Source organism: Rattus norvegicus, chromosome 1, assembly GCF_021556685.1.
Source record: "Rattus norvegicus strain SHRSP/BbbUtx chromosome 1, alternate assembly SHRSP_T2T, whole genome shotgun sequence".
NCBI classification, from domain to species: Eukaryota; Metazoa; Chordata; class Mammalia; order Rodentia; family Muridae; genus Rattus; species Rattus norvegicus.
In genome coordinates this window covers 13,462,261-13,473,590 of record NC_141534.1, presented here as the reverse complement: position 1 = coordinate 13,473,590, position 11,330 = coordinate 13,462,261, and the positions used below count along the sequence as shown (strand labels likewise).

General features: G+C 40.6%; 1 long non-coding RNA gene across 1 annotated transcript; it reads right to left on the bottom strand.

Annotated features, from left to right (window-relative positions):
- Window positions 1–1,382: 1,382 nt before the first annotated feature.
- Window positions 1,383–10,580, bottom strand: LOC108349492 (uncharacterized). Its single transcript, XR_015644693.1, has 3 exons — window positions 10,313–10,580; window positions 9,686–9,860; window positions 1,383–4,204 (listed from the first exon to the last, which is right to left on the bottom strand). It is a non-coding gene; the product is annotated as an uncharacterized LOC108349492 (long non-coding RNA).
- Between the last annotated feature and the right edge of the window lie 750 nt (window positions 10,581–11,330).

Sequence of the window (11,330 nt, the reverse complement as noted above, 5' to 3'; positions counted from 1 at the left end):
CCACAAAACATGTGTATGCCCAGAATAAAGGTACCAACACAAGCATAATTTACTGGTCGTAGTTGGGGTATAGTAGAGTGATTATAAACATTGACTGTAGAACATTCATTCACATGTTTCTATTTAACCTAATTAAACATTATAATGTCATTTATATTTTGATTTGGACATACATTTTTATTTTTTACTTTTAATGTACTGTAATCTTCTTAAGACAGTTTTGTGACATCTCACACCGCCTTCTGAAGGATTCATAATCCATAGATCTATGTACTGAAACTTGTTAGTCTAACAATGGTTACAAAGGCACTACTAGTGGCAATTGAATATTTGTTGAGTACTTAAGATGTAGCCAGAAGTTCTAAGAATTTTTTTGTTATGTTTTTAACTTTTACAACAATCCTTTGAGGTATAGACCTAGTATGCACCTTTTATTTATATAAAGAAATTGAGTCACTGTGAGGTAAAGCAGGTTGCCTAATGTGTATCTTAGGAAACAATATGCCTAGATTTGAATCTAGTCAGCCTAATGCTCCTTTCCATACATGGACGTCTTGTACAAATCATGCTGGCAAACCCTCACAAATGAAATTTTAACCCTGCTTTACAGCTATGTAAGGTGGTTCAAGAAACAGGGTGAGTAAGACTCGTAACACATTCTCTGTTAGCCGCGTATAATTTTTATTTTTGTTTGTACTTCTTTAGATTGAGGATTTTATGTGAAACAATCCTGGGAGTGTCTTATTAAGTAATCTTTGAAGGCTTACTTAACCCACATAATTTTCCCTTGTATCGTTATTTTGCAATTCTTTAGTTTTTTTTTTTTTTTAATTTTGTTGTTGTTAAAATCATTTGCCATTAATAATGTTCTGGAGAGATCTGTTCTGGAGGGTCTTTGGTTAGTTGACTTTCGAAAAGTTGAGGCTATATCTGAGTGGTGGAGTACATGTCTGGGGTGCATGAGATTCCGCATTTGACCCCTTGGAACTCAGAATCAAACAATCACAACTGCTAACACACACACCCCCAAACCCCTTTGATTCGAAGGGTGAGCTGTCTCCTGTATTGAAAGCAGAGTAGGTGGCTCCCAGGGCATGAGTAGACTATGGGGGATGGGCCTGTCCTCCAACTGCTCAGACTGACCAGTGTGGCCACAGAGAGATAGCTGCATTCTTATGTGAGAAGTAAATGGTACCAAATAAGGTAAAAGAGGATTAAGTTTTCTTCCAGGGCTAAAGATTTCTTATCTTCCACGATTAAAAGGTCAGTAGAATCTCACAAACATTTTTGGTTATCCCTGATGATTTCTAATGTTCGGGTCATTTGAAACCTTTCAACGACTCATTTAAGCAAAACAGAAGAGATGATTCAAAAATCTTTAAAAATGTACACATTTATTATCTACATTAAACATTTTCAATTTTGAACCAGTGAAAGAATTATCATCCTAATGTAATTTTGGAAAATGAACATAGTTGATGCGTCTAGATTTCTTTAACTGAAGTCACCTTTGTGCTTCTTTCCTTTGTATGTCCCCAAACAAGTCAAGTAACAGGCCAACAGAGACCTCCTCCAAGACCTTCTACAAAACACTGCACTTCTCTCTTATCGGACATTCTTCTCATGCCATGGTGCAAGCCAACCAACAGAATGCAAATTTTCTTTTCTATCAACTTAGATTATAGTTTTTGGAGTTGATTTTTTTTTTCTTCAAAATTGTGATTTTCTTTTTCCCCATCAAAAAAGAATTAGCTTCACTTTCTTTTGTCTCTCCCAGGTGTGTCTGTCTTTCGGGTTGTAATTGTAGGTTAGTTAGGGTTATCTGCCCAAAGATGGATTGCTTGGAGACCCAAATTTCATTACTCCTACTACAAAGACGGGTCCTACAGCAGATGCAACAAATTTCAACTATCATTTCCATCAGGATCACAGATGGTACTGATGCGGAAGACATCTGTGGCCCAGGCCAGAGAAAGGATAGTTGGAGTCTTAGAGAATCAAGGCAAAGAATAGAGCAATGAGAGATCTAAGGCTGCCCCGAGGAATTCCAAGTGTGCACAGAGGTTGTAGTAAGTCAGTTACAACAGATTCAGAGCCCATCGGTGGGGTCCAAGAAGAAACTAGGGATGACTCAGGGTTTCCCACCACTGTTTCTGGAAGAATCTTGAACAGGGAGTAGATGTGGAAAATTGTATACATTTAAAGAATCAGCTTCTAAGGGAGAGAAATGTTTATCAAGCAGGGATATGGTCTCAGAAAGTTTGAATCCTTTTGCATATTCCTGAGTAAAGCTGTGATGAGATAGAGGAAGCATCGAGGCAAACTGAGTCCGTGTGGGAGAAGTCGGAGTAAAAATAGTACCACAGGATGAGTTGAATGTACAGCAAAGGGAATGTTTATGGTAGAGTATAGGCGTGGACTTCGATTCCCCTTTTTATTAATTTAACAGTGATTGGGAGTCTGCTCGGAGCTGTGACATTTTAAGGGAGATCATGAAATGAAAAACAAGAGGTGCTCCCCGACTTCCTAGAGCTTTCCAGTCTTGTTGGGGAGCCATTATGCCGTAAGACTCCAGTGCAAGTGAAGGTGTGAACGTATAATTGAAATCGCTGTCTTCTCATGAACCTCAGCACTTGCGCCTGTAGTAAAGTTCATCCCTTCCTTTACAACAAGCTATGACTATTAGTGAGGCCATAAGCATTTACCCTCATTAACTCAGTTAATCATCACACAACTGAGGAAGGAAGGGTTCTAGCCAGAGTTGAACTGCTTTGAAGCTGGAGGGTTGGGAAGGGAACCTCACCCTGTAGGTCCAGAGTCCACAGTGCAAGATAATGATGTAATTCCTCTTGTAAACTCCTTAAAGTTGTATCCCAAGTAGAAGCACGCATTCCCTTTCCTCTCACAGAGTTTTAATGTCCCGTACAATTTATATTTTTTTAGATTGAGCAGCATCTGTTAGGCCTTCGGAGTGTGCTGTGGATAGATAACTAGCCTCACCGGGTCAGCTTGTTTTATAGCTGTTGGGAAATCTTCTTAACTGCAGTTTTAATTCTGTCAGGTGGCTTCAATTAAGGGCTACCCCCCCCCCATGTGTATTTGTGTACTGTGCACATGCGTGCTTGCATGTTACTTGTACATGTGGCCTGGGGTTGATGTGAGGCGTTTTTCTTGATTGCTCTTTCAACTTTGAGGCAGGGTCTCTCAGTCAAACTCAGAGCTCACTGAAATAGCCAGTTAGCCAGCTTGCTCCTGGGATTCCCGGGTTCTGGCTTCTGAGACTGGAATTAATTAAAGGTAAGCTGTTTGGCCCACTGGGCATTTATTTACACGGGTTCTGGAGAATCCAATCTCAGATTTTCTCGCTTGCTTGGCAACCCTTTTACCTGCTGGGCATCTCCTTAGCCCACTTTTTAAGTAAGCCTGAACTCTGGGCACATAAGAGTGGCCCAAAAAGTTTCTAGGGTCCCAGGCTAGAAAGTTCCTACATTGTTTTGTTTTGTTTTTTGATGTGGTCTTTGTAATCCTGGCCAGAACTCATTATGTGATCCAGGCTGGTCTCAAACTCTTAGAGGTCTTCCTGCCTCTGCATTCCAGAAAGTTCCTGGCTTTGGGGAACAGTGATGTTTCATTTCAAGAAGGCTTGCAGGAGACCTGGTAACCATGTCTCAGAAGAAGCTGTTCTTGGGACATTTAATCTGCCTGCTTTTTTTCCCATGGTGCAACTCTCCCCATTGATCTTCGCCACAGCAAGGCTTTGGTCCTTGGTACACGCCCCACCTCTTGCCTCACAGTTTTAATTCTCGTGCATTTCTACATTTGCTCTCTGCTGACGTAGTTGCACGCCTCGCTGACGTAGTTGCATGCCTCAGATTCACAATCTTTGTGAGGTAGTGTTTTATGGAATCTGATTTGGGGCATGCTTTAGTGATGGGGTCCGTGTGAGGTGAAAGGCAGTCTGGAGCCAATTGCCCTGGCTCAGGGTCCCTGCACACATATTTGGGACCAGGTTGTAATGTGTCTGGATCTTTGTTTTTCCTTTTTCAGGAATTTCTGGGTGTGTCAGGTGCTCTGCACATCTGGGAAGGACGCAGTCAAACTGTCAGACTATTTGCGTAACTTCTCTGGGATAAGCACACTATTGACTTACTCTGACGCTGAGTGTTTGTATTAATCCATGTCAGTCATTTATGTGGCTGGCGAGCTGGGGACAGAGGAAAGAGGCGACTTGAGTGGAAAGAAAATACAAGAGCTGGATCATAAAAATGTCAGAATTTCACAAAGTTTACCTTTTAAACAAACATCTAAAAAACAGAGGTCCTTGAGTTCCAGGCCATTCTGGTCTACAGAATGAGATCCTAGACAGCCAAGGCTAGACAACAAAACCCCCATCTTGAAAAAAACAAACAACAAAACAAAACAAACAAACAAGCAAACAAAAACTACAGAGGTCTTAATGACATGGTTAATTTCTTAGTTGTTGGCAACAAAATATCAGACCAGAAAGGAATCCCAGGGGATTATCTAGACCATTTCCCACCCAAGAAACCAAGGCAGGTGGATTCCCAACACTGACACATTAGTGACTAAAGGAAGCTACCTCGTGACCTGTGAGCTGTGTGCTCTGAGCCATTGCTGGTAGGGACTTTCAGGAACTCTGCATCTGGAAAGCTTTGTGGCGTTTTCCTTCTCAGCTTCTATCTCCGCCAGCTTACTGTGTATTTCTCTGTTGAGCATTCTATCCTTGTCTCTACTGTTAAAACATAAGTGTCATCTAACCATTGGGTCTCTTTTCTCACCTGCTCTGTTTCCAATGCCTGGAAAGTCTGCCCGCTGCACATGTTCTGAAATACTAGTTGAACCAGGTAAAGGTATAATATATATGCACTGACAGATGTCAGGAATACACCCTGTGAGTTAACAGTACTCACCTCTCGGGATAAGATTAGCCTGCCTGTCTCAAATCAGAGGCGGAGTTAGTGGAATGGTGGACTTCTGTGTTATAATCCCTTCTATCTATAACATTTAATAAAATTTAAAAGTCAATTTGCTTTACCTTGAACTTTTGGAGCACAGCTATTACTCAGAGAGTGAATGTATGTATTAACATGCTGAATACAAACATGTGAATCTGTTGATAGCCTGTGCTCATTTCAGTGAGCGTATTTAGTGTTTTATACACTGCAATGGTTTTTCTTCAGGAAACTTTCGCATTTTAATTCAATTTTTAGCACTGTATCCATGAACTAAGATTAATATGGCATTGCCAACAATCTAGGCAAAACAAAACAGGATTGAGACCAATGTTTGAAATTAAAAATTCCTTCCAAATACTGGAAATGTTTTTCTTCCAGTCAGTGCTTAGTGAAATAATGGAGTTGCCGAAAATACCTGCACACATTAAGAAAGAATTAATTCTAAAGAGTAAACAATGATACTATAAGAGAAAAATTATGACAACATACAAAAGGGCTTTCTAACACATAGAGTTTAGTTACAAGAGCAGACTTCATGCAATAGATTTCAGTAAGCACATACAGAAGTAAATAATTGTGTAGACATTAGAAAAGGTTAAAGGCTAGAGAGGGGAAGGGAAGAACCCACATCTTAGCAACTCCTGGAAGACTCCACCATTCTTGAAACTGGAGGAATAAAGAATATGTAGTTATGAGAGCCCTTTGGCCTCTGCTAGGGTGGGAGTTAGTTGAAGTCTCCAGGCATGATGAGAGGGTTCCAGGAATGCAAAGAGTGGAGCCCTTGCCCAAAAACAGGCCTCAGAAGGAAAATTAACCGAAATAGAAATGGAGAAATACAGTCTCCTCCTGGAATAACTCTACCCACTTTAGTACCTGCCATTGACCAAACCTAAATCTGAAAAGGATCCTGGGAATTGTAGTTTGCACAGTGTGCCCTTTGCTGTACAGCATAAGCCAGAAGAATGCATAGTAGTTTTGAGAATGAATAGGCAGATGACTAAGACTAAGGTTATAATAGAAGAAATAGTATATTTTATTCATGCAATAAATTTCATTTGAAGTACTTTAAGCATACCTATAATAAGTTTATATACCTTTGTTCAGGTGTATTTGGGTAAGAAGATTAGCATGGATTAAAACACATCAATTATTTCTCAACTCTTTTGAATTCAGGTATCCCTTTTATGTCACCGGGTGACGTTTTCTTTAGGATTTTTTTCATTATTTTATTATTTGTATATATCTCTGTGTTGATATGTACATGTAAGCATGTGATTGCAGGTACCCAAATAGACCAGAGATGTTGGACATCATGGACATGAGTTATAGGTTGTCATAAATTGCCCAATTTGAGTTGTGGCATCTGGGTCTTCTGGAAGAGCAGTATAGGATCTTAACTACTGAACCCTGCGATTGACTCTTTGTTTATGTATTATTTTAGTAAAATGGCATCAAAACCAAACGCATTTATTTCTCTGCCCACTTGAGGTTTAGGAACTTTTTTTATTTGTACAAAAAGAAAAATAACGTCCTTGAAAAATATCTTTTTTCTGATTTGTTTTTAAATGGTGAAATGAGTTGATGACTTCAGGCTGTAGTATTTGTAAAATATCTTGTGAAAAATGTCTCCCTCTCAATAAATTAGATGCCAAATTAGGCATAAATGTCACTTGGCTTTCTCTTTTCAGTATTGGCTTCTGAAATACTAGAGGCATTTTCCGTGTGCTATGCAGGGATTTGCGGGAGACAAATGAACTTTAAGAGGTCTGTAGACGAGTATCGTGAGATGAATTTGCAGGATTATTATCATTTATTGCTTTTCATCAACTATATAATTGAGAAGGCTTTCCCAGTGATTTATACTACCGTAAAATACTCGGTCTTGTTTCTATTAATTATGATTTGGAAGATGTAGTAAGTATAATGTTAATGAATGTGTTGAATGATGTCGGATTAATTGGAATGATAAAAATGCCTTAAGCGAAGAGCGATAACTTGAGACTATTGGCAAATCCAAAGGTAAAAATTGTTATTTACTCTGTGTCATGTCCTGTCCTTAGAAATGGAATTTATGCAGAACAGGAATGTAGGTATGATCCTTGATCATAATTTCTGGTATTTTAAAAGAGTAAACTTTTTATTACAGAAATCTAAAGTGTATACACAGGTAACTCCGAGAGCTGTGAACAATGATCAATTCATGCCTAGTTTGTTTATATATAACAATCCTCTCCACTTCCTTCTCCTCTCTTCCTGAGCTCTGTTACATTACTTTAAAGTCAACAACAGACGACCTAATACTAGGTGCTGGTTTTAACCGGCCTTTTGTTGGGGCAGGTACGTAGGAGGAGTACCTTTCCATTTGGTAACGCCGAGGGAAGATCGGGACAGAGTTTCTTTTTCTTCTTCCCCAAGAATGCCTGCCACTGTTGGGCTGTAGTGATGGGCATTACCAGGACAGGGCTGGAGATTTAGCTCAGTGGTAGAACACGTACTTACATACACGATGTCTTAGGTTCAATGTTCAGTACCACAGAAATAAATTATCAAGGGATTACATATCCTTTGGTTCCTTTCATTAAACATAGGCCCTGCATAGTGATTTTGTAGAATGGACGTAATTCTTAGCTTGGGTAACAGCAACCATCAGAAGTCATTAGTATGCAATTTATAGTCAAATCCATAGGCAATCATCGAGCCCAAGGAAGGACCAGAATGGGGTCTAGGCAGATGGATTCTCAAGATAATTGGGCGTGTTGAAAAATAAATTCTGAAGCCCGGAACATGCACTTTACTAATACCGGTAATAGCACAGCTCTGAAACCCTTATGGGGGATCAGGGAGGAGAGGAGGAGAGGAAGAACAGCAACCATAACTCTGTTTTCACTTCTCTCAGCCTCCTTTGTAGACCGCATCAGTTAGTCTCCATCTTGGTAGTGGCCAGATCTGATGTTATTATAAATCTCCCTTCAGCTCAGGTTCAAATGCACCTCTTCTGTTAGATACTACTCTAGACTGGGACACAAAGCCCTTCAGTCTAATGTCTCTAAGAGACATGCGTACGGCAGGGCCTTCCAGCTACATTTTCAAGTGGAAGTCAAAGCTTTCTCCTCTTCCGCTCAACTGGTTGTCAGTCCTCATCCTGTCTGCGTCCAGAAAAATGTCCCTCAGCTGGTCCCTCTGACTGGTACAGCTCTTGCCTTAGTTTAGCTCAGTTTTTGGCAGTAGTGGTGAACTCACTAGATACATCCATGTCCTACTCTGCCCGTCGAGATGAACTGAACAGGAAACATTTCTCCATCCTCAAGTTCTTGGACCTGTGCTTGCCCATGACAAAGCTTATAATCGAGTTCTTAAGATCCCTCACGCTCACCCCCTGTTCTTTAATGATTTGTGACCCAGCCATATGGAAATAGGAATTGGAGTCAGATAGCACTCGAGAACTTCTGATGAGATGCTCACTCACAATGCTGGTCACCATTTAGCAGGAAAGGCCACAGGCGTACTTCTCACCCCATCTTTGAATGGGCACAGGTTTCTCTTTTACTACCATTGATCATTTTAATCGATCTACGGATTCGGCCATTTTGTCTTGCTAATCAAAATTCTTCTTTCCCTTCAACTTTCAATTTAAACACACACCAAAAAAAAAAAAAAAAAAAGAAAAGAAAATGGTTTTAAAAAACGTGCTTGAAAAACTTTCATGAGCCCAGTAGTGGTGCCTTTAATCCTAAGCACTCAGGGGGCAGATGAAGGCAGATCCTGAGTTCAAGGCCTTCCTGGTCTACAGAGTGAGTTCCAGTAAAACCAGATCTACACAGACAAACTCTGTTTGGGAAAACAAAACCAACCAACCAACCAACCAAACAAACAAAACTTTAATGAACCCCCAGGAAGACTTGGCCATATGCATGCTCCATCGCCCTCAGAGCTAACTCATTGCATTTTAGGTTCCTGATTATTTTCTCAAAGTATTTCCCAGAATTTTCCACAGTGCTACGCACAGGGGAGAAAGACAGGAATGCTTTCTGAAAGTTTCCCATTAATGATTTTTGCTGTTCTCCTCCTTTGATATACCCAGCACATTATGAGGTAGTGTTTCTAAAGAGTCCGAAAAGTTCCATGAACTGCTGGCTTTGGGGATTAATTGTAATCCCGTTTTAATAATAATGCGGTTACTGTAAGCTTCATGCAGTAGTCATTTGGACCTCGATTAATTTATCACGGTTTCTCCCTGTCCACTAGCCTCTAGGAAGCTGATTTTTCAGCTTCTTGAGGAAGTGTCCCTTTCTCGGGGGACACTCACATGAGCCTAGTTTTTAAGATTGATGTACAAGTTAAGAAAGCGAACTCACTGACTGAGAAGTTACGGCACTGAAAATCAGAAAGGGGAGCCCTTATACCCAATTCTTTCTTACTGCAAAAGGGCTTTAAAGAGAGGGAAATCATAGTTTATCTTGCAAGGTAGGATCTGAACAGCAGGATTCAGATAAATTAGTTATGTCTCAGCCTCAGGTTACAGTGTCTTAAAATGTCCAAACTCCTAGGAACGGGCTTGACAGTAGCATCAGTAGTAACGGCTAAGCTCTTGCCTTCTGCGGCCATCTCGATCCTAAGTGGGATTTCCAATAGGACTGGAAGTGGAAATGTTGAAGTCTTTAGTGGACAATATCATCCCTAGAACACTTGGTGGGCCTTACCACACTTGCCTTTCAGTCTCTTTCTATATTCTTCCCGGGCAGTGGACCTCCTTCAGGTTGATTTTTTTTCCCCCACAGGGCAACACTCTTGTTTATAATGGTGATTTTGCATGAATCCCCAGATACTTCACTTGTTACTTTCCATACCTTCTATGTCCTAGGAGGCACTTTCTGATAAAGCCACCTACAAGACAAAATACAAGGGTTACAAATATATCACCCTTCATTTTCAGTGGAGAGGGACATCTTATCCTGACTGAAAACACAGGTATCTGTAAGATGTGTATGTGTGTTTGTGTGTGTGTGTGTGTGTGTGTGTGTGTGTGTGTGTATCTATGTGTGTTTGTGTGTGTCTTTAATGTCTTCCAGTCCAGCTTTTTCCTTTTTTTTTTCGGAGCTGGGGACCGAACCCAGGGCCTTTGCACTTGGTAGGCAAGCGCTCTACCACTGAGCTAAATCCCCAACCCCAGGTGCCTGGGGAAGTCAGAAGAAGGTGTCGGATCCCCTTTAGAGGGAATTACACTATTGTGAGCCACCAGACTCAGATGCTGGACGCTGAACTTGGGCCCTTGCAAAAGAATTACGTACTCTGCACGGCTGAACCATCTTTTCCAGCCACTCTGGCCACAGACTTACCATGAAAAGGAAAAGAAGAATGTTCATCACCTTTGCCAAACACCACAAAAGCTTTAGAAATTCCTTTTGACTTGGACGGAAATACCTATGGAGTGGCAACAGAATCCTCCCCAGTACCTGTCTCTACGAGTAGGACCTGCCGAAACAGTAAACAGTGAACGATGAAACACCCTTCACAAATGAAATACCCGAATATGTAGATGATTTTGTGGTCTTAGGTCTTTGTTTCCAAATGCATCTGTTAGATGCATAGTCCTTTTACTCTGCTGGAAAAAGTGTGCAGGCTGACACCACTGTCACCATGGTCACTCAGCCGAACAGTTCTTAGAATCCAAGCAAGGCCAGAGTTGAGGTTCCTTCCCATCGTTGCTTAAGTTCATACTGCACTTAGTGACAACCGTCTTCCATTGCTGGTGGTAGGAACTGAGAAAGTAAAGCGTGTCCCTATATTTAATGTGCATGCCAACAAATTGGAGATTTTGGGATAAAATGTACATTTTGATGCAGTGGCGCCATTACAATGTGGATATGGAGATTCTGCATTTCTGATAAGATCCTAGCTACATTGTGGGTTCTTGGATAACATGTTGAGTGTCAAAGACACCAACATTCCTTTAGATTTATTCTCATCTCAAATACTAGCCGAGGCAAAGTTCTTTCTTCTCTTTGCCATTTTCCTGCTGTCTCCTCTGTGGCTACCAGCATTTTATTTTGCAGAATCAACCATGTGAAATGTAGGAAACTTTTCTAGGGCACGGGGATTTGTATGGTACTGGAAACATTCAATAATTGCTCATCGTTAATTCCAACACCAGGGAGGCAGAAGGTGGAGGATCTCTGAATTTGAGGCCATTCTAGTCTATAGAGCAAGTTCTGGGACAGCCAATACTACACGGGGAAATCCTATCTTCAAACAAACAAACAAATAAACAAACAAACAAACAAACAAACAGCAACACACAAGCCCAAAATAATAATAAAACAACAATAATAAAATAAAACAAAATTGAAGGAGGGT